The following is a 20611-nucleotide window of genomic DNA, read 5'->3' on the forward strand; positions in this document are numbered from 1 at the left end:
TCACCCCTTTTGTGGAGCCAAACTGTTTTATATAAGATTTTGTAAATATATCTATAATCTGTTATTGCCTGAGAATAAATTTTATAATCTGCACACAGTTTATCAATTTGTGTGTTTTTACTCCTTCGACATCTTATGTATCTATAAAAAGGTTTCCTATTATGCTCAATATCTTTATATAATTTTTCTTCAAATTTTTCTTGTTCTTGTCTCACACCATGCTTAATCTGTTTGTCCAGCTTGTTTATTTCAGTTTTCAAAGTTGTAGTTCGACCTCTCGTCCATTTCTTATATTTTTTGTCTTTCACCTTAATCAGATATCTTGTTCTTATGGAAATATATCCACCTGATGTTGTATGCCTAGATCCTGATGTTAACATTTTTTAATGGTAATAATTGGCTCTGTATTTGGAACATGCTAGAGGATCTAGTATGCGTCATCTTTGGTCAAAGTGGTAGGAAAACCCTCCTGTTTTCCATGGACGGTCAGCATCTCTCTTATCAAGTTGTTTCCTTTCATGTTAAAATGTTTGCTGCCCCTATAATGATTTTTTAGGCAGAGTCCATCTATTTGAAAATCCATTCTACTAAGGTTTAAATTAATGTAACTATCGAAAGAGCATTGCACCACAGGTATTAGTATTTCATCTGAGTATTCAAAACTTGCTAAACAACCAAAATGGCGAAAAGACAGCTTCAAAACAACAGCTTCAATAACAGGCTTTTACCACGTTTAATCCATAATATATGAAATATAGAGCTTTGCTGTTGTAAAAGTCAAGTGGTGTTGTAATTCCACAGCTTTAAAACATATAAAAACAGAAAAAACAAACATAAAAGTGAAGAACCCTTCTGATGTAAACAATGGACAAGCGCTTTCAGCTTTTTCAAGCCTTCTTCAGATCCAAGTAGGTAAGCTGGGTTCAGTGTTTAAAAGTTGGTATCATCCAATGAAACAACCTCCATGAATGATGAGTGTTAACCAATCAAGTTAGTCCATTGGTACACACCTCCATAGCTTGAAGTTAAAACTCTTTATTTAAAACTCTTTGTTTAAAACAACATGACAGTTTGACATTTCTAAGACAGACTCAGACATATTTTCAGAAGGAATATTAGTAAAATATTTTCAGTAGGTTCTAGTTAAAAGAACAAGCACTGCATAAAAGCCAAGATTTGAGAGAAAAAGGTAAAAAATAAAAATAAAAATAAAGATGGTCATTTAGGGCGCTTCTTTTTATTTCATTATAACAGTTTCTTTGGGACATCAGAGCCTAAGTCAGTATACCTGAGGTTTCTGGCAATGAAAACAGGTCATAAGTGAGCATAGCTCATTGCTCGTCTATTTTTAAGAAAAGGTTTTAAGGGAACACAGCCATTAAGGCCAGGGGAGTTATCTGCCCTTAGCCGCATTATCCATTTGGTTTCCTCTCTCTCAGTCAGATTGGTCAGGTCTCCTTCTCTGGAAGTAAAATGTATCTTTGAAATGACCATGAAAACAAAGCTATGTCCCTCATGCTCACGTAAATGAAGGAAAAGAGAATCTGTTTCCTTTCTGTTACGTATATCAGATTGATGTTTGATAATTCTTTCCTTTAGCTTCATATTAGTTTTTCCAACATAAAATGCTGTGCAGGAAGTGCAGGCAGCTATGTAAACAATATTGCTGGTTAGGCAATTAGCTAATCCATGAAATTTTTTTTATTTTATTTATTTATTTATTTTACATTTGTTGACCGGGCTAGTCCAGCTGGATAATTTCCATTTTCAGTGGAGGCCCGGGGAGAAAAGCTCCATAGATTAAAACAAGGTTATAGAGATTAAACAATTACAATAAATGTCTGAGACACAGACAGTGAGCAACAATGCATACATATTAGTCTAGATTAGATGTGTCCAACCTGCGGCCCGCGGGCCGCATGCGGCCCTCAGAGCTCTGCCATGCGGCCCTCTACCTCTAATTCCAACATCGATGTACACATGCCCCGAAACACTTTTTTGTTGTGTTTTTCACGGCTGTGACCTGTAACTCTAACATCGGTGTGTGCATGCACCAAAGCATCCTTTTGGTTTTTATTTTTTTGCACCAAAGAAGGGTCTGTGTGTTCGCGCCCCTTATTTCGTGCCAAAGAATCAATGTGTGTGTTCTTGCTGAAGAGGGACTCGTCTATGGATTTGCTGCCATTGCCTTTTAAGGAGACAGCACTTAACCTGTGTTAACAGGTAAGTATGGTGTGAGCGAGTGCATGCATGAAAGCAGAATGTTTGTGTGCGTGAAAGTAGAAGTGTTTGTGCGTGTGTGTGTTTATGTCTGCATGGCAGAGAGACAGAGAGAGACACATGCACAAAGAGGCTAACATACAAAAAGGTTAGCTCACAAATGCATCCTACATTAAAAGTACACTTTCATTAAATTGCAGCTTTTCTGACAGGGAGAGTGTTGTATTGAATATGAAATCATACCTCTCAACTGTATAGATTTTCGAAGAATGTCTGGATTTTTGCCTCATCTTCCAGTCTGTGTCTTTTGCTTAGGAAATAAAAGTAGTCATCCAAGGTAATGCAGTCCCAGGGATTAAGAATGAGACAGCAGCCTAGGGTTAATGGGTCAGTAATGGATTGACTAATGTGGGACTGTAGCATATAAGTTTATTGTTTTTTTTTTTTGACAAACAAAAAAAATCACCCAGTACTGTCTTGTCATTGGTGGGTTCTAAGCAGTAGTAGATTGGACAACAGTAAGCATATCTTTGGTGGATCTTCAATACTGGCAAATCAGGTGGGCACAATGTCATTTTTTAAATGTTGGGGGTTTTAGTGTGTATGTGTGTGTTTGTGTTGGGAGTACTGCAATAGTAGATGGTTATTAAAGACAGAGACTTACAAACTGTGGAGAATATGTTTCTTTGTTTCAAAACCTGATACTTGGGTACTAGGAATGCCAAAATAGATTTTTTAAGACATAGCTTCTTGCCATTTACAGTGGATGGATATTTACATTTAATGGACAATGTTAGCAGTATGAGTGTGGTCCTGTAGGGATCTGGAGGATGCTAAGTCTACCACTGCCAATGTCTTGTAATGTGACCTGAAAATGGATATTGGGATGTTACTGAAAAAATACAGCAAGTGGGCTTTGAAATGTAGTTTAATTAAACAAAGTGCACTTACAATTTACAGACCATAATTTAATTTATTTCAGGTAGTCCAGATCCTGGTAGATTGTATGCCATTAGACTTAATTAGGGAGAGGTGTCATTCTGTGGAAATAAGCAGACCTAGTTTCAATGAAAGCTCTGTGGTTGTTTGCAGGTAGGAAGTTGCAGGATGTGGAGCCAATATGTTTTATTATTTTTAATGGATTTGTCATTTCAAAGTATGGTTTTCTTTGTTACAAAAGAAGGCAGGATTGATGAGCCATATAATGATTAACTGACAATAATGGGATAGAAACATTATACGTGATGTATAATATTTGCAGCTACACTTGTTTCAATGGTGTCTGTGATGCATAACTATTTTTGGGCCTGTGTCCCAATTTTATTTTTTGCTTTGTCCGGAATTCTTTCTCTAAGGTTGAGAGGTATGGTTCCATGCTAAATCAGAAGGTTGTATTTACCTTGGAAGACTTTTCAGCATAATTATGAGAAACAGAGTGTTTTTAATATCTCCACTTATTTCCAATATAAACTGCCAGGTAACCTTGCAAATAACTTTCTTATTACGCTACTTTAATTCTTTTGGAATTGACAGGTATGCTTCATTCGTAAGAATAGTGTGCTGTGACTGATTTCTTGCAGCAGTCTGTGGCTTACTTATCACAATAACTTTTCTGTGTTTCTGGGTGTGTGATCAATTTAACAGTTTTGAAGATGTTTTCCAAAATTAAATAAATACATAATAAATAAAAAAAGTAATCCTTTCTTCACTTTGAGCTATTGACAAAGTGTGGGAATTTGTTTTTTTCAAAAGTGATAGTCAGCATTACAGCTTAGTAAACGGTCAGTCTGTGAATAACATCTGCACAAATTAAAATGTCTGAATGTCAAATGGCTTTAGATTGGAGGGAAGTTATATGTTTACTCCAGTATGTAGTATGATCTTAGAGAGTTTATAGATTTCTTATTGATTTATTTTTTGCTGAGCAGTTGTTTGTTGATTTATTTATGGTCCTTTTGGTGGTGGGAAATTGCATGGATGAATCCATTTCTATTATGATTTTTTTTTTCAGATATTTTGACTTCCAGACAATTTCAATCAGTGAGTGTGTCATGTGATTACTGAGGTTGCCTATTTTACAAGTAGGGGCTCCTTTTATGTGTGTGTGTGTGTGTGTGTGTGTGTGTGTGTGTGTGTGTGTGTGTGTGTGTGTGTGTGTGTGTGTGTGTGTGTGTGTGTGTATAAGAGAGAGATTTAATATGTATACTGAATATATTTTTGCAAATGGAATTCTTAGTTAAATAGGCCCCTCTTCTTAGACAAGTAGACTTGAGTAACCAATATTAGATCTTAGCCATCCAGCTGGGAAAGTTTAGTATGTGGATTTTCCTTCCAGTTTGATGAAGGCTATGCTACTTACTTAAGGAGTACATTCATGGCTATCCATCCATTTGTAGTCTTGTTGAACTACATTGTTTGATAATGAGAGGAGCTTTTTACAGAAGTTGAAAGTTTTTGTGAAAAGAACCTGTCCATACAAAGTGGCTTGTTTATGTTGCAGTGAAGGCTGTGGTCTTTGTAGTGAGTGATTTAAATATAACCAGTATTTCTGAGGTGAAGAAAGTCTCTTAAGGCAGGATCTTTCTTAGCCTGGAAAGCAAGCAAGTGATGAAATTTATAATGGCCAGTGAGAGACAGAGGAAAGCAAGAAGCTTTTTAGTCTGTTTGGATAACTAAATGAACTCAGTCCTTTGACCTTTTTTTGTCAAAAATGGTTGTAGTCTTCTTTTGGCATGGTGTTTTGATGAGGCACGTGCCAAAAGGGGTGTTGTGCTCAATAATTGCTCTTGTAAAGGAAGAATACAGGGATGTTATGACCTCCTTGTCCCTGGATGAGATACCCTTACTAATGAGGTGGGCCATGTAAAAAGCTTTCCGTACAACGGAGAAAACGTGGTGGTCAAAAGTCAGGTTTCTATCAACCTGGGTGCCCAAGCACCTCATGACTGATTGTGCTTACAACATTGTTATTAGTGTGATCATTTGTGGGGACATCACTCTCCTCAAGGGGATGATTGTGCATTGTTTGGCATTTAGCTTGAGGCCATGTTTGTGGCACCAGTCATTTGTTTGGGTGAGACCCTCTTGTAGCTTATTCAGAATTGTTTTATTAAGTCAGTAATGTGAATTCTTTACTTTATTGCAAATTTGTTGGCTTATATTTCTGGATTATAGTATTGTAGGATTGCTAATGTTGACATTGTATGTAGATGGACTGCTGGAGTGGTTTTCCCAGTGAGAAATGCTAGTGCTGTATTGAATATCTGTTTATTTGTAAAAAAAACTATATATTAACTAAGATGTTAGAGTTAACTGTTAGATTAGAGAATTAAAATCAGAATGAGAATTAGAATTTTAAGGCAAATATTAGGCATTTATTAATTGTTCCAATGCACCTACAGTACAGCCAGGAGGTCGACTTTGGTCTCCTGTGGCAGCGAAAGAGTTAACTATATGATATATTTTATATGCGGCCCCAAGACAATTTCTGTTCACTCAATGTGGCCCCGGCAAGCCAAAAGGTTGGACACCCCTGATAAAGTAATAAAAAACACATAGTACTATCTATGTATTGAGAAAGGCATTAATTGTTTACAGTACAATTATGTGAGAATAGGGTAATTACATATTTTAAAATGTATATACATACTTATAAAAGACAATGTTTGTACTTTTTTTTTTTTTTTTGGAGAACAGTAGTAACAGTACAGTCGTACAGTCATTAAGTCATTTGTGATCACAGAGAAAGATTGCAGTTTTGAAATAAGGAATTATGATAGTAAAATGAAGAAAGTAGATTAGTCTGGATTGGTACAAGAGCACAGCCAGAAGTTGTTCAGATGTAAAAGAAGTTGTTTTTTAAAAAGATGAAAGGAGCCGAGAGAGGTAATGTGTGAGGGGAGGTTATTCCATATTTTGCCTACTGAGTTGGAGAAAAGGCAGTTACCTGCAGAATTTGTGATCCTAGTTGTGTTGACTTGTAGCTTTTCGGCGGAGCGCAGCTGTTTCAAGTTATTATAGGTCAAGAGGTTACTAAGAGCAGGTGTCTTTGATGGTTGATATAGAATGTTATGTGTTATTAATAGTTGTTGATAGATAAGTTTATTAGGAAGTTCCAACCAGTGTAACTGTTTTAAGTTTATACAGTGGTGTGTTCTATACTGGGATGCTGTGGCAAAACGAGCTATATTGTGGTAGGATGTAGATAGTTTCCTAAGGTTGCTTTTAGAGAGGTTAGTGTAAATGGAGGAAGCATACAGTAGGGTAGAGATAAGATGTGATTGTGCTAAGGTGGTCCGTGCTTCTGGTGTAAGGAAGGGTTTAATTCTGTACAGTGAACCAATCTTTTTATTAACTGCTTTTATAGTGTTATTGATGTGATAATCATAGCTAAAATTATTATCAATAGTGACACCAAGCAGTTTGGTAGTAGAGTCAGGGGAGATGAGGGAATTATCACTTGCAGTAATAGTAAAGTTTAGTTGGGCGGCCACGGTGGTGCAGTGGTTAGCATTGCTGCCTCACAGCAAGAGGTTCTCTGGTTCGATCCTCGGCTGGGGTGCCTTCTGTGCGGAGTCTGCATGTCCTCCCTGTGGTCGCGTGGGTTTCCTCCGGGTGCTCCGGTTTCCTCCCACATCCCAAAGACATGCTGTAGGTGGATTGGACACTCTAAATTGGCCCTAGGTGTGCGTGTGAGTGTGCCTTCTGTGGAAGGTTGGGCGCCGGGCTGGCAACTCGACACTGTAAAACTCCACTGCCAATCAATGTGCGGACAAGGTGATCCGCTGTGGCGACCCCTAACCGGGAAAAGTCGAAAGAAGAAGAAGAAGTAATAGTAAAGTTTAGTTGAGAAGATTTGTGGGTAGGTGAGAATAGTAAAAGTTTTGTTTTCTTGGGGTTGAGGAGAAGACATCTTTTTGAGAACCACTGTTCGACGGTAGAAAAGGTAGATTGTGTCAGTGACTGGAGTTCAGATTGAGTGGAAGCTGTGCAAATAATGGTGGAATCATCTGCATATTGTATACAGGTAGTGTTTTGGATAGATGATTGGAGATCATTAATAAAGATAGAGAATAAGAGTGGGCCTAGTATAGATCCTTGAGGTACTCCTAAAGAGATGGGTAGTAGAGCAGATAGAGAATTTTTCCATAGTACTGCTTGTTGTCGGTTTTCAAGATAGGATGAGAACCAGGTTAAGGAAGAGAAATCTAAGGCAAGGGATTTTAATATGTGTAGAAGAAGTGTATGGTTGACCATGTCGAAGGCTTTTGACAGGTCTAGAAAAAGAGAAGAGGTTAGTTTGTTGTTGTTACGGTTACAGTTGATGGTGTTGGTAAAAGAAAGTAGTGCAGTAGTAGTACTATGTGAAGGTCTAAATCCATGTTGAGTGTTAGCTAGTAGATTGTTTTGAAGGAGATGGTTAAGTAGTTGTTTGTGTATACATTTTTCCATGATTTTAGCTAGTGGAGATAATAGCGCTATAGGGCGAAAGTTAGAAAGGTCAGTGGATTTACCTCCTTTGTGTAAGGGTATGATGTGTGATATCTTCCAGATTGCTGGAAAAGTACTTTCTTTTATGGATCTGTTTATTAGGATAGAAACAGGGTAGGCAATAGATTTAGCTGCTACTTGAAGGAATTCAGCAGGAAGTTTATCTGCTGAGGGGGTAGTGGGTTTAAGTTTTTGTAAAAGAGATTGAATGTAGGAGGTGGGTATGGGTTGAAGTTGAAGGGGAAGAAGGGAATTATTGATGTTACTTAAGAGCAGTTGGGAAGCATCAGGAGATAAGTGGTTAGCTAGACTTTGTATGGAAGTAGTAAAGAAGGTATTGAAGTTATTAGCTATTAAAGAGGGATTATCAGGGTCTAAATTCTGTGGGTTGGGTGTAACTACTTTGCCTGGGGTAAGTAGATTATTGATAGTAGACCAGAACTTTTTTGGTTCTTTTTTGGTGGATTGCTGAAGTTCAAAGTAATAATTCTTTTTATCTGAAAGGATGGCTTTTTTGGTATTGTTTCTGAGCTCTCTAAAGGTTTGATGATCTGTTGGGTTTCTAGAGGAACGCCATTTTTTCCAAGATTTATTTCTGAGTATAATTTTTTGTTTAGTATTAGAGGTTAGCCAGGGTGCTGTTTTGGTCTTTGTTCTAATGGTACGACTTGGGGCATGTTGATTTAAGATTGCAAGGAATGCTGAGTTGAAATGTTCAACGGCATTGTTAAGTGAGAGGTGTTTTAGAGGGGTCCAGTTGTAATGTGAAAGTTCTGTTTGAAACTGTTCAGGATTAAATTGTTTTTTTGAATATAGTGTTCTATGAGAGGTAGGTAAGTTTAGATTAGTTTTAGCTCTAACGACATAGGTGAGGGAGTGAACGCTAAGGTCATCAGGAAGGATGCCAGTTTGGTAGGTTTGTAGGGGGGAGTTTGTAAGAATCCAGTCTAAGGTGGTTTCTTTTTTGCTCTTATTATTTATTCTAGTGGGACTATCAATTAGTTGTTTGAAACCATAAAGGTTTATATGGGAAGTAGGGTTAGCATTGTTACAAGATTTCCAATCAATGTGAAAGTCCCCAAGGAATAGTGTTTCTTGAGGGAGGTTATTAGAGAGTTGTTCAAGAAGTTGTTCTAAAGTGGGGATGTTATTTCCAGGGGGCAGGTATGCACAGATGATGTTTATTGCTTTAGTAGTGTTAATTTGAATTTTGGAGCAGATTATTTCAGCATTATTTGTTTGGGTAAGGGTAAGGTCAAGAAGAGTAAGTTTCAGGTTTGTTTTATATAGAATATGTCTGTTTAGTAACTGGATGCTTAAATGTGTTGCTACAATTGATTACATTGCAGACCTTGCAGAAGCCACATTTCTTTGTTCCTGATGAATTATTATGTATGTAGTTGTTACATATCCCATCATTTGAGCATAAAATCCTTTTGAGATTCTTTTTATTTTTGAAAAGGAAACTTGGGTTATCTCCTACAATCTCTTTTAACTTTTTATCTGAAGTTAGAATCGGCCAGAACTTTCTGATCACCTGGCATACGTTATCATGGTCCATAGTGTAAGTCAAATTGACCCTTAATTTAGATGTTCTTTTAGGTATAGCTAGGGATGGTGTACTTTTGCCTTCTCTGACCTTAGAGAAATCAAAAAGGTTTGCCTTTTCCTTTACGTATGTCATTAATTCTGGTCTTATTTAGTTCTAAACTTCTTTTCCATAGCCTTGTTGGCTGAAATTATTAATAAGCCTCTCCTCTTCCTGGAGAAAGGTTGCCTCGTCTGTACATAGCTTTGAAATCCTTGCACTTTGATTTTCAACAACGTTAGAGAAAATATGCCTGGGATGCATACTGGAAAAATGGAGCATGTGGTTTCACCACATATCTTTCCTATAGAGGCAAGTGTCTATTCCCTTCCCCAGATCAAGAGATAATCTCACATCCAGAAAGTCAATCATCTTTCTAGATGTTTTTGCATCAAATTTCAGGAAAGTAGTGGTCTGTGACAGGAAGTTAAAGCTTCTTAAATCGTCTTCTTTGCCCTTCCATACAATGAAGGTGTCATCCACAAACCGATTGTACAGAATTATCTGGTCATTCCAAATGTTATTAGCATCCTTGGACCAAGCTCTCACCCAGCTGGCTAAAACCAAGTTTGCATAACTATTGGCACAGGGCGTGCCCATGGCAACCCCCCATCTCTGCCAATAGTAGCTGTTGTCATAGGTGAAACACATAAAGACATCTCTACTCAACAACAAGGGTCTAATCAAAAAGGTGTCTGAACTTGAGGGTCTCCTGCAACGTAAACAATTTCATATACGTGCAGTTACAAAGACATTGTTTCAAAACAATGGAAGCACTCCCTTTATTCCTAGGTTAGTGTCGACTGTAACTTCAGACCTTCTGGCAATTATGAGGAAATGTCAGCATTTGTCAAGGAGATCATCGTCTTATGACAGATTCCATGGGCACCAAATTTTAACTCCTAGATCTCTAAATCATCCTAAATCTGATTACTTGCCACTTCATTGCTACCTATAAAACACTTACTATGGCCACTTCTTAGTAAGATAGTTATCATATTAACTTAACTAAAATCCCCATTAAACCCAACAAATTTCTGCTGGGCAATTTAGCTATCCATCAATAAAATGGCTGACCTACACTACCAATGGTTAGTATGCCTAACATCTCCTTGATATTATACATTGAAAATTCTTTCTTCAGATAGCTAGCCATTTTACTAGGGATCCTAGTCCCCATGATCATATCCTCACAAATAAGGCCCCTTCTTGCACATCCCCATATGTTTTATCTTCCCTTATTAAATCAGAGCATAAATCAGTGATTCCTTCCTTAAAAACTGGTGTATATCTCCTGCAAGTATGTCTGTCTTTAGGAACTTCTAAAAAAAACTCTCCTCAGTTATTAGGCAGCATAGATCAATTCTGAAGTAATCTTTTATCACTAAAACTGTGACCTGTGCCTCTGATTAATACCAAGCATAACAATCAATTTAAAAACAAACATCTGTTGTGGAATACCTGTATAAATAAGTTATTAAAAAGAGAAATAAATGACCTAATTTTTATAAGAAGTGTCATTCTACTTGCCTTACAATTACACTTAATGCATTCACTCCAATGGAGCTCAGGAAGTTTGCACTGGAACTTCCAATGGGCGGAGCCTAAGCCTTTTGACAGAATCAAATTATGTCTTCACATTTCAAACAAATGCTCATATCTCTGGAACCATAGGGGTTATGGAAGAAGTATGAATGGCAAACTCTTCAGCAGAAACTATTTTTATAGTGATAGTATTCTTTATGTTTTAGGTCATAAACAGAGTTTTATAAGTAACAGTAAATGCTAACAATTACATTTGTAATATTTTGTAAACCACTTACAATATCTCAGACCACTCAAGTTACACACATACTGTCAGCAGCATTGTATTCATCTAGTTGAGAGCCTTAATATGAGGCTAAGGAGTTCTGTTTGTGTTACTTGGTTGTTGAGATATTTAGAAAAATGTGAAAATTATATCTATATAAACTAATATAAAAGTAACGTTAATATCTCCTTACCTGCACTAGACAGAGGTCAAATATTACTGCAGTTGAATTTGCCATTTGTGTAAGCTTTAAGATGAAATATTTTAAAACCTTATACATAACATGGGTTTTAAATATTGAGGCCAATATGAACAAGCAATATTTGATGCCTAGAGGTGTCAGTAGGTGTCAACTGCAGATGCACCTGGAGGTATCACTTGGATGTAATGAATTAAGAAAACTAGTAAAGAGCTTAAAGAAACCATTATGGAGATCAAATCTGAAAAGGAACATAAAATAGCCATAAAACCAAAAATAACTACAAATCATTCTTTACTTATGTCAGAAATTTAAGAACTAACATCGAACAGTTCTTGGATCTAGTTCGTGGTAATACTGCTGACTCTGACCAAAATTCTTCTTCTTTCGGCTTTTCCCGGTTAGGGGTCGCCACTGCGGATCACCTGCCCGCTCATGATTTGTCAGTGGAGTTTTATGGTGTCGAGTTGCCAGCTTGGTGCACAACCTTCCACAGAAGGCACACACACTCACACACTTTAGAGTGTCCAATCCACCTACAGCATGTCTTTGGGATGTGGGAGGAAACCGGAGCACCCAGAGGAAACCCACGCAACCACAGGGAGGACATGCAGACTCTGCACAAAAGGTACCCCAGCCGAGGATCAAACCGGAGAGCCTCTTGCTGTGAGGCGGCAACACTAACCACTGCACCACCGCAGCCGCACTGACTCTGACCAAAATGAAATAATATGTGGGTGATTTACAATTTACACAAAATTTTGACTCTGACCAAAATTAAATGGCTAATATGCTTGCTATCAAATTTAGTGTAAATTGTAAATCACCCACAGGTATTCTTATTCCACAGTTATGGCAAACCCCTTCAATTACTATGGAACAAGTCATGTCAGTCATCTCAAGACTTAAGAACCCCTAATTCATGGGCCCAGATAACATTCTAGATAGCCTATCAGTCTCAAATGTGGCCTATCTGAACCCTACTTAACCTGTTTAATCTGAGAAACTCAACTGGATACAGTAAACTGTAAGCAATCTCTGACCCCGCCTTGATGGGACTGTTGCATATCTGCAAGTCAAGCTCCACTCGAGTGACCTGCACGCATGACCTCAACCTGGTCTGTGACATCAATAGGACTTGTTGGGGGGACAGGTTTGTGTCCTAGAAACTCCACCATCTGTGGAATAGACTCCCTGTCCACATCAAGCAGAGTATCTCTTTACCATTTTTTTAAGCACAACTTGGATAACTGGATGAGAAACAGAAAATACACCCCTGGTATTCCACCTGTGTCCCTGCTGGACAGAGGCTTTGGGTGCTGACTTGTCTAAACATGGGCTAAACTCTTGGCTAAGCTTATAAGGGCCTCAAGACCAATAGCCTAGTAATGTCCTATGATCCTATGAACTCTCAGTTAACCAGCATGGAGACTGGTAGATGCCGTATAACTGAAGTTTCGTGTTAGATATTATGCTATTAAAAATAGGCCTGACTAATACTGTACCCTATACTATTTGTTTGACTTGTTCTCAGGTTGTGGAGAAATGGAATTTATTCCTGTCTTCCTTTTTAAACTCTAAACCCCAAAAATGTTAAATATGTTTCTGCGGGGGAAAAACAGAAATTGCAACACATGAAAATTGTACTGTATTTCTTTGATATTTTTTTGCCAGTTTCTTGAGAGTGCTGGTTGCTTGAGTTCCAGTTAACTGAGAGTTTACTGTATATTCCTGAAGCCTGAAAAATAGCCATCACAATGCTTTGCATAAGAATGGCCAAATTACCGACCCTAACAGCTATAGTCCCATTCATCTCACTAGCCTCATATGTAAAGCTATGAAATTTATTATATCAAATCATTAATCTGGACACAGAAACTCTGTTAACCCTGGAACCTCATCTACTCAGCTTTGTGAAAAGAAACTCTTACAACTTTAACCTCATTTATTTATTTGAAAAAAAATCAGTGAAGCAGTGAATAGTGGTTATACAGTACATACAACACCAACCCTGATGGAGGCATTGTTGGCTAGCTTGTAAATTTGAATATAAATACATATGCTATGTGGTGGATATCTAAAAATTTGTCTGACAAAAATCTATGTGGTTTGAGTTGAACGTGTCATTTTTTAAGAGCAAATAAATTGCCAATGGTGTACATCAGGGCTCAGTTTTAGGTCCTGTCTAATTTGACATCTGTTTCTCATACATTCTGGCTAGTGGTCTATGGTTGCCTAAGTTTGCAGACCTGTAAATTGGCAGTTATTATCCAGTCTTTCAAATATTCACAACTGCTGTAAAAAGGGTTAAACACTGTTTAAAACTGGTACATTTATAATAGTCTCAGACTAAATGTGAAAAGTGCAGTACAGTTAATTTATGTAAACAAAACATTTTCCCATACCATATCAGTGACAAACTCCTTAAATCAGACACTGTTGAAAGAGATGCAGGCACTCTTGTTCATAGCTCCTTAACGTTTGCTTGTTGTGTCTCTGCAGTAGGTAAGACAGTCTTCTACACAGTTCATCTGATTTCCAATAGGCTATTCCTGTAGATCCAAGTAATTTGTAATTCCACTTCACTAGTACCTCATCAGACCCATTATTGAATATAATACCACTTTTGGCATGTATTTGTCTAAATATATCACTTAAATTAAGAGCTGAGACTTCAGATGTTCCCATAGTTTATATTGTATTGTCCTCAATAAAGTTGCAGGGAACTTTTGTTATTGGATAGGCTTATTATGAAATCCTTACCTATGAGTCTATGAACCAATAAGCATATCACTCAACTTGAAAGGCATCAGAGATTCCTAACTGAAAACGATAAACAGCCTAAAAGCATTCAGTTATCCAGAAAGAATAGTGACTTTTTCTGTGTAATCAATCTCTTACAGCCTCTTACATGGTAATCTGTTTTCTAGCCTTTTGAGCTGTGAATGATTCATCTTTTCTTGACCCTCTATTCCTTTGCAGAAGAGATAGTTCTACAAATACCTGGATAAGTGATGTTTGGTAACAGACTGATTTGTCCAGGGATATCTTCAAGTGGGGCTAGATAAATATTGTACCAGGAATTAAGAGGATGGGGAAAGGATAGGGTAAATGGCAATAAGGATGAGTGGGAGGAAATGAGGTAAGGGTAGGGAGGGGCTTAAAGGGTTTGGCAAGTGTAACTGTTGTAGGAATGACATTTTTGGTGTGAACTTGCTACAACATGTTTTCATCCATGATGACCTGCAAGTATTGGTGATCAGGTAAGCCTTGGAATAGTGGGGTATGGAAAAGGTGAGTGATGTTCAAGAATAGGGGTTGGTAGCAGTAAGATATATGTGCTCTGTCTACTTGGGGCTTCTCTTGAGATAAAAAAATAGCCTTAAATTAGTGATGTGTTTCCATCACCTGTTAGTTATGTTATTTATTTGCCGACTGGGTTCTCAGTTCATTAGTGGTAGTGGTTTTGTGGTTTTCACTTGGGTTTGGGATTCTGTACTGGGGTCAGTCTATCATGCTCAGTTTGAGGTATTTTCCTCAGGGAAGCCCTGAATGGTTTTCACGGGCTCTGAGCAAGTCAGTGTGACTGTTGTTGCCATGCATGCTCAGTGGCAGTGACGAATGGAGGGTTTGTGGCCGTTATGTCTTCAATTGTACAGATTCCTGTAGAATGTCCAGACAGACCTCTCAACCTATTGGAGCAAGGAATCTGGACAGGTCAGGGCATAGTTGGGGATCGATGTCCGAAGATAGGGGGATCCTGAATAGAGCTCTGAGACACTTACAGAGTGCTTGAATGACAGGGTTTGCTTTAGCATGCATTTTCTGAAAGAAATGAGGTCTGAAACTAGAATGGATGAGACCTTTGCTGACTTTAGTCCTCATGTCCTCGGATTTACCAAAAAGCCATGGTTTTTGTTGAGGACAGATGAGGGATATGATGCAAAGCTGGACATTTGAGAGGTATGTGTCTGGGTTTAACTCATGTTTTGGTTGGTTCCGCATAGTTTTTGACTTTCTCGTGATTAATAACTACCAATCACAGACAAAATAACTGCCAATAATACAGTGCAGTAGGAGAGGTGTCCTACAGTATTCAGTGAGCCATTAAGTGAGGCACAAGCTACATATTTGGTGCGAGCATGCCTCTTGCTAACCAAATTTGTGTCAGGTTTAGTGGATGCTGGAATATCACTGTCTGCACATCAGATTAATCAAGATAACTGATAAGACTTCATAAATGCTCTTTAGTAAGCCATACTTGCTCGTCTGCTAATATATCTGGTGTGGTTTTCTCATTGGGATTTCCATTCTAGGGTTTCTTCCTGGGCTGAGTTTTTTTCCTTTTGATTGAGGGTGCGAAAGCAGGACTGTTGCTAGGCAGACAATTGGCCCAATGGCTACTTGTTTAGCGGTGTTGCTTGCACTGCTCATTACATAATGTATCTTGCCCAGCTCGTATCATGCCGTTCAAATATAGAGTTTTACAGAATAGCCGGATTGTCACCTCATATTATCAGACTGTATATTCAGCAGGGAACTGCATGCTGAGACAAACCTGATATTCTAGCAACTTTCTACATTTATAAAAACAATATTTAAAACCTGTCCTATCTTTGGGTGTGTTTTTTTATAAATCCAAACACCACTTCCTTGCAGTATGGCAAGTGCAACAGCCCAAATCTTCGAAGACAATCCAAAACTCCAGGCCAGCGCTATGGGGTGTTCATCAAACAGCAATTTTATTTAAAACAATTCATGTCATCACCAGGGGTAATAAAAAAACCCTATAAATGCACAAAGTGCACAAAAACAAACAGCACACCGGTTTCGGCTATCCTATCCTGCCTCAGTGCAAAAAAGCTAATAAATTAAGGCAGAACCAAAATCATATATAAAATCAACTCAGTTAATCAATTAACATATAACTGAGAACTGCAAATGCTCATTCAAGCCAGGGCTAAAAAGCCCACCTAATTTAATTATCCATTTCTTCTCCTTAGAGTTTAATATAAGGTGCCAACCCCCTTTACAGGTCCTATCCCCACCAGTTTTATCTATGACAGTAAAATAAAAAGAAGCTGTCGGGTGCCTCAAAGTTTGTTTATATAGAGTATTGGTCAATTTGCGGTTCCTGATATCGCTCATATGTTCAGAAATTCTAATTCTCAATGGCCTAGAAGTTTGCACTACATAGAAAGCTGAACAAGAGCAAGAGACAAGGTAAATAATCCAGTCCAAATGACAATTCGCCAAAAACTTAATATCAAATACCTGCTCTGTACCAACTACCCTTTAGAGCAAGGAGTAGGAGAGGGGGAGGAAACACAAGCATGATAAATACTTTGGAGGATATTCTCAAGGTAGTGACCAAATGTTAAATGAATGTAACGATTTTCACAATATTTCTTCTGTGACACTTTCTGAGGCACAAACATCACTTTTGAATAAAGGCCTTAACTACGTTTACGGTTTCCTTGAGGCTGAAGATTCATTAGCTTCTGATGTGATCTCTTTTTGTAGATTACTGAATTTAAAATTGCATTTTGATGCTGGTTCCAACATGACTAGCACAAGTTCTTTCAAATTTCATAAGTCTGTTTTTATGCCACCTATGTCTACACATGTGTCTATGTTCCAGTCAAGTGTTTGGAAGGATTTACACTACAGCTCCCAAGAATATGATATCCTTTATCATAATATTTCAAAGATCGAACAGGTAGCTTTGCTGGAATTAAAAAACAACAAAAATGTGGTCATCTTACAAGCGGGTAAAGGAGGGGCTGTAGTAGTAATGGAATGGGGCATGTATTATCAGGAGGCACATAGACAGCTTCAGGATGGCAGGTACTATATGGCTATGCCATTGGATCCTACAGCCAAATTTAAGGTTGAGATAGATGTTTTTATTTGAAGCTAAACAGGAAGGCATCATTATGGAAACGGATGTATATCATCTTACAATTAAAGATCCTAAACCTCAATACATTTATTTTTTACCAAAAATACATAAGGATCCCCAGAATCTGCCAGGGAGACCTATAGTTTCAGGTAGGGGTAGTTTGACAGAACCCCTATCTGAATTTTTGACTCAGCATTTGAAACCTCTTTTGGGATGCATCAGGTCACGTATCCAGGATACAATTGATTTTTTGGGAATTATGTCCAATACAAAGTTGGAGTCCAATTGGCTTTTATGCACACTGGATATGACTGCGTTACATACAAATATTCCCCATTGGGCGGGGCTTTTGGCTCTCCAATTTTGGCTGGACAGAATTGCCTTGTATCCACCTGGGTTCAACACATTCCTAGTATGCTTGGCTGAGCATGTCCTTGAGAAGAATGTTTTCTATTTTCATGGAACATGCTATTGGCAGCTACAGGGCACGGCAATTGGTTCTGTCTTAATTTATTAGCTTTTTTGCACTGAGGAAGGCTAGGATAGCCGAAACTGGCTTGCTGCTTGTTTTTGTGCACTTTGTGCATTTATAGAGGTTTTTTATTAACCCTAGTGATGACATGAATTGTTTTAAATAAAATCGCTGTTTGACGAACACCCCATAGTGCTGGCACGGAGTTTTGGATTGTTTTTTTTTTTTTTTCCATTAGTGTGTGTAAGGGGGAAGGTGCATAGTGCTGCGGCAGCAGCCTTGAATGGGTACTGTCAAACTCTGAGTAAACTCCTCACTCCCAAATTTATTGGTGTGTGTGTGTGTGTGTGTGTGTGTGTGTGTGTGTGTGTGTGTGTGTGTGTATCTATATATACATATATATATATATATATATATATATATATATATATATATATGGGATCCATACTGTTTATCGAACGACCGTTTCATCGAAAGTGAAATGGCCGAGCACACTTTAGCAAAAGTGCTTTTCACCGAAAAAGAACTTTCATGAGTGTGTGCTAAAAAAAGACAAAAATGTGAGGAAATGGCTGTTGCTGAGATTGTAGCACAGTGGGGATAAGGGAATATTCCATTTTTCCCACTGTAGTGTGATCTCGAAGTGAGAATATAAAAGTAGGGAGGTGTGAGGGGTGCAGGGGGCTTGCCCCCCTGCGTAAAAGTGATTACTGTGTTTTTTTTTTTTTTTTATTTTGTTATTTTTTCATTTTTTTTTTTTACAGACTATAGTGAAGGTGCTTTTTTGGTGAAAAGCACTTTCGCTAAAGTGTGTTTGGCCATTTGCATTTCATGGAAATGTGATTTCGTGCAATAGTATATATATATATATATATATATATATATATATAAAAACAGGCTTGCAATCCTATTTCAGATGCGTGTTCGTCTGGGTTGTGGCTTTTTCTGAATTTCCTACTCTAAGAGGTTATAAGGTAAGTGCAGGATGTCCAGCTGTTTGTCTCATATTTTACCCCTTTTTCATGAAACCTTGGTTATCTGGCAATGTACTGGACAATCTGTTAATTTCTAAGCTGACTAACAGAGAGGTAGATTAAAAAATTGCCCCTGTTTTGTTTTTTTGGCCTACTTTATTTTTATAGGTTAGCAGGATTTAGGCGTCGTCCATTCTGAGGTACTGCACAGCAGTGTGCAGTTCGGCTGTCCAGCAGTTTGCAAGGTGTCTTGGTTTTAGGCATGATTTCAGCTGATTCTCGTACTGTTGTCTCATAAAATTGTGGTTTTTGGGCACTTTATTAGGAAATCATGAAAGGTTAATTTCTCAAGATTACTGACAGGCATTGCAGTTGCAGCCATGGCTATGAGAACACCAGCCCTCATAATGTGAAGAGGCATGGGCAAAAGTCTCGCAATAATGGTTTAGTCTACATTTCAGATGGGAAGGTCATAGGATAGCTATATATGTTGGTATGTTCCTAGTATTAAGATACAACTGAATTTAGAGCTCTGATCGAGGGAAATGTGCCTATGCTGATGGTTGGGAGGATGATGGGGAAGAAGTACTGGTAGCCATAACTGGGTACAGATTTTTGAATGTCTAAAGTTTGGCAGTTTGGACGACTGGGTTAAGGAAATGGAGTGTTAAATGCTGCACCAATTTTTGTAGTCGGCTAGTTGTGGCTTGGTATTCACCTCTAAGAATGTGGGGTATGCTCAGAATGTCCAGGTTGGGCTTCATTTTGGTCTGTTTTTCATGAAATTGTGGTTAGTTGGCAAATTACTGACAAATAATTAAAGGTTGAAGTTAAAAATGTCAGGCATTTCAATTTTTCAGACTTCCCACTCTTCAGACAATTCAGGCTTATGCTACACTGATTGCAACACTGGCTTTCTGTCAACTTTCTAGGATTTTGAGAACAATATTTATTAAACAAAAAAAAAAGAAAGAAAGTGTTGCTACTATGTGCACACTTCCTAGTATTATTTGAGTCTGGTAATGCTTTGGAGGGATTGTGTCAGTTAATGCCTCCTCTTTAACATAGATGCCATTAAGGACTCCATAATCTGCTGTAGAAGTATGGATGGTTATTTTTCCTTACCTGATTGTCTTTCCTTCATATCCAAGATCAGGACCATGTTGCTTGCAGTGTACTACAGTTGGGTAAAGGGTGGAACATTTTATGGTGGCACAGTGGCGGCTTTAATGACTATCATTGCCAGTACAGGTTGCTGTAGGAGCACTTGTAGAGCCAGCAACTCAAGGGGAAGGTACCAAGGTTCAATTCTCCTGGGGATGGAGCCTGTGGGCAACTGCAACAGCTGGCCAGTTGATGAACAGGGTAGGCCTCTGACAATGTTTAATGTTGCTGTTAAGTAATCTTGATAATGTGTGTGTGTGCCAAGAATTTAAAGTTTTTCTTTCTTTTGTAGGTGGGGAGGCACAGAGTGGGCCTCAGTTTTGGCCAGAAGTAAGTAGGCCCGAAAGGTGATTGAGGGTGTTGTGGTGGATGTCCCAGTTGCCAGAGTGGTAGACAACAATGTCACAGAGGGCAGTGTGCAGAGCAGAGTGAGCAATGATCAGTGACTTGAAGGAGGCAGAGATAAAAGGTAACACATTCTGCTGGGATGGATGCTTTCATGGCTGCAGTGGCTCACAGTGAGGTCACAGGTAATCCAATTTTATTCAGTTTCATTAAAGCATGTCAGAGTTACTGCTCTTTGGGGTAGCATTGGGGCAAGTTAGGAGGAGGTAGGTTAGAGGCAGGGTAAACAGTGTTGGGGTTGTTTATGGGGAGTGTAGGAAGTTATTATAGGATCACAGAAAGTTGCTAAGCTAATGGCTTTAGGGCCATTACAAGCTAGTTAAGGCATCCTAGCAAAGTTCATCCCCTATTTTCACGTGCAAAATCTGCTGCCCTTGTCCAAGAGAT

At 38.3% G+C, this 20611-nt stretch overlaps 1 protein-coding gene across 2 annotated transcripts in view; it reads right to left on the reverse strand.

Annotated features, from left to right (window-relative positions):
• FSTL5 (follistatin like 5) overlaps window positions 1-20611 on the reverse strand; it is a 3739468-nt gene that overhangs the window by 1367772 nt on the left and 2351085 nt on the right. The window lies entirely within an intron of this gene.

The sequence above is a fragment of the Protopterus annectens genome, chromosome 2.part1, assembly GCF_019279795.1.
Source record: "Protopterus annectens isolate FY-2018-M chromosome 2.part1, PAN1.0, whole genome shotgun sequence".
NCBI lineage: Eukaryota > Metazoa > Chordata > Ceratodontiformes > Protopteridae > Protopterus > Protopterus annectens.